This window comes from Octodon degus, unplaced genomic scaffold (assembly GCF_000260255.1).
Source record: "Octodon degus isolate 3935 unplaced genomic scaffold, OctDeg1.0 scaffold00116, whole genome shotgun sequence".
Taxonomy (NCBI): domain Eukaryota; kingdom Metazoa; phylum Chordata; class Mammalia; order Rodentia; family Octodontidae; genus Octodon; species Octodon degus.
Window position 1 is genome coordinate 5405572 of NW_004524692.1, and position 3657 is coordinate 5409228.

A 3657-nucleotide genomic window follows, 5' to 3' on the forward strand; every position below is an offset into this window, starting at 1 on the left:
CTCTGCAGGCCAGCCTTCTTTCTTGCCTGCCCAGCCTTCTTTCTTGTCTTCCTTCCCAGCCTTGCTCTCCTTTTGCTCCGCGGGCAGCGCTGCCTCTGCGCCACTCTTGCTCCAGCCTCCCTTGACGAGCGGACGCTCGCTTCCCGCCCGCCCCTTCTTCCGCTGCCCAGCTCTCTCGCCTGCCGCGCCCGCACACACCCCTGCCCGCACCCGCACCCGCACCCGCACCCCGCGCCGGCGCCACCGCGCGCCTGCCTCCTTGCGCCAGCCCTGCCGGGGAAACACGTTCGCCCAACGCCTGCACCTCACAGCCGGCCCCGACCTCCGCACGGAACGAGCCCTCTGCGCCGCAGCCGCGCTCACTGACACTGCTTGGGATGATATCTATGTCCCAGCAGTGGGCGTGCAGCAATAAACTATAGAGTCCCTTCTTTTTTCTCGAGTTGTATCCGCGTAGTTTTCCCCTCAGAGCGTGGTATATTCTTCCCCATATCCTTGAATATTCTTGTTTATGTGTAGTACTTTTTTTCCTCCAGGGATATGGATAAAGGAACCGTGTGTGGTGCTGCCATTTTCGGAATTTTTTGAAATATTGACCCCTTATCTTCTGAATGACCCAAATTCATATTCCCCTTTCCTCCATAATGCACTTATACACCTCTTGGTTTACCTCTATACCGTTTTGGAGAGCATTTTTGATATTTGATATTATGAACCCTTGACCTTACTCAGCCATGCTGGTCAATTCTTGCCATCCTACTCATGGATTCTAGAGAGGCAAGTTTTGAGGGTTAGCTTCGGTAATTTCCTGACTTAGTGAGACTGCGTTTCAAATTTTATTAAAAAATGTTAAAAGTCTGGCACTATAGTTCAGTGTGAAAGCCCTATCTTGGATTTCCAGTACTACCCCAAAGAAAGAACCAGCAGTGAGCTGCATCTTTTCACTTCCTTATCCTAAGTCAGCGCACATAGGTCCAACAGAAATACTTAAGACTCACAATAATATCAAAATCACCATATCAGTTACTTAGTTTAAGGGAACCCATCGGGATAAGATGATACACAAGTGTAAGTAATTGAATACCCTTGTGTATGGAAAAAATGAAGTCAACACGGGCCCACACTTTGGTTCAGAGCTGTAGGTCCTGAGTCAGTCAAATTCTATGTCAGTTGGATGCAGGCAGCAAGCTACTGTTGTGGATCAATCCGGACTGCTGCGCAGCTCGGCGTGGGTGCAGACCCAGGCTTGAGGGGGATCCTGAAACCTCGGCGCGGGTACACGTGTGGGAGCGCAGGTGTGAACAAGAAAGAAGCCAGGGAGATCGTCTGAACTAAACTGCTGGTCGGCGGCCGGGCAAGGACAGATGGACTTAGAAAGGACGGTGGGCAACAGGTCCCACCCTCGCATCCCACTACCCACGCCCCAGTGTCTCGCTGAGCGTATCTGGTGTGGGCGTCGGGGTGTGGTGGGCACGCGCTTCCAACGGTGCCCGGGTGCGCCTTGCATTTGCCACGCTCTCTGAGCTGTCTCCCAATGACAGACACCCCGTGGAGAAGGTCTGGGAGGCCTGCGCTCAGAGGGGCCTCAGGCAGGTTTCCCGTTGTCCACCGCCTGTCCCTGCCCCCGTCACCTTCCCCAACTCTCCCCCCAACCCCCGCATCTGTGGAGTATACCTTAGGCTATGCGGATGTTTCCGCTTTTGTCCAACCCCGGTAGCTGTGGTTTTTCCACAGCAGCTGCCTAAAGCCCCTGGGAGATCTTCCAAAACTACTAAACTGCCAATCCACTAAGACTACTACTTCTTTATTGTTAGAGTGGATAATTCATTCTCAAAACCTCCTAGGAAGGCTGGGGATGTAGCTCAGCGGCACAGCGACTGCGTGGCAAGTGCAAGGTCATAAATTGAATTCCCAATACAAAAACAAAACAAAAACCTCCTAGGAAATCTTGTCTTAAGAATGGTTTTTCTGCTTCTGGAGATCTAGTGTTTTTGCACTGTTTGCTAAATTATGCACCTCTAGCAATGCAACCCCGTGAAACCACAACGTTTAGAATCATCTCAACATTTTAGTGGAATAATCGGTGTCTGTTGAAGCTGCTGGATTGCCAATGATAGGAGTATGGAGAAACTTTTCCACATTTTGAAGATTACTTTTTATCTGGTGTTTTAAATAGGATCCACTATTCCGTTCCTAATTAGAAAATTAGGCATGCTTGCTGGATGTGGTGGCACTCACCTGTAATCCCAGAAGACTGAGGCAGGAGGATTGTTGTAATTTTGAGCCCAGCCTGGGCAGCATAGTAAGTGTATGTAGTAGAACATCCCTGAACTTACATGCAATGGTCCATCTCAGATTCCTATATGGAAATCTCTGAATAGTTGGTGGGATGTACCGGTAAAAGTATTAGAGGTGTTGCTAATTATCTTCATCCTATACAGAATTCCAAAAGACTAACCTCTCTGGGATTCTTCAGAACCAAGGGAAATTTACACTCGTTACTAAAATTGTTTTCCTTGCCTGAAAATGCCTACCATGTTTTAGTGTTAAAATTAAATCTCTTCTGGTTATAAATTTGTGATTCTCTATGTAGTGCTATGGCTCATGAGGGATATGCTTGAATGACTGTACATTGTTAACGGTATGGGCTGATTCTTGGGCATTGAACCTCTACAATCTGTTGAGCCTTCACACGTAACTGTCTTCTCACGGGATGTTTAGAACATTCTCACATTATTCTTGGGAGAACATCTTGGGGATGTTTAGAACTTTCTAACATTATTCTTGGAGCTATGTGGCTTAACTTATTTTAGGTAGTGTTCAAATGTGATTTTAAATTTCAGAAAGAAGTGATGGACCTGGGCTTCAAAGAACTTGAAATAAAACCTCCCAAGGAGATATCCCTAGTTTAACTTGGCAGCTGTTTTCCCGGCACACCATTACTCACTCCATTGCCCCCTTCCTTAAGGCAGTAGTGAATGTGGTTTTGCTGGATGGTGGCCTCAATTTTAGGTTAAAGAGGCCAACTTTCTGTGGCACCAATGAATTAGGAAAAAGGAAAGCAAGGACTCGAATGACGTCCTGGGGGGGGGATCATTTAATGTTATGAGTTTTGGAATTAAATTACTCAGCTCAATTATTAATTAATTACTCAGCTCAAACCTAGAATACAAATGTCAGAGAACAAAGAAAGTTTAGTAGCACCTTGATGGTCACCTAGAGCTTTATACATACCACAGCAGACTAGCCTCTTTCTGCCAGCATAGTCTCTGTGGTGCAATCGGTTAGCGTGTTCGGCTGTTAACCGAAAGGTTGGTGGTTCAAGCCCACCTAGGGACGGTAGTGCTTTTGAAGTCACCATCTAAGAAGAATCTGCTGTACTTTTCTCTTCTCTCTCATCTGTGATTGAAAACTTGTACTTTTAATCCAAAAGTTTACAAACTACTTGTTTCATCAAAGACATTTCCGAGCTCTTCTCACCTTACTCACTTGGAGGTTGGCGAGAGTCAAGTCAGCACTCGCTGTGTTTGTCCTCCAGAAGCTGACCGCTTCCAGGAGCTTCCTCACAGCTGGGAGTTCTTTGCAGGTGGCAGAAAACAGCTTTATGACTCCCCCACCCCCCAGTTAATTCTCATAGCAGATGCTACACAACTCGAA

General features: G+C 47.3%; 1 non-coding gene across 1 annotated transcript; it reads left to right on the forward strand.

Annotated features, from left to right (window-relative positions):
- The first annotated feature begins 3265 nt into the window (after nucleotides 1–3265).
- Trnan-guu lies at nucleotides 3266–3339 on the forward strand. The gene has a single exon. It is a non-coding gene; the product is annotated as a tRNA-Asn (tRNA).
- The last annotated feature ends 318 nt before the right edge of the window (nucleotides 3340–3657 follow it).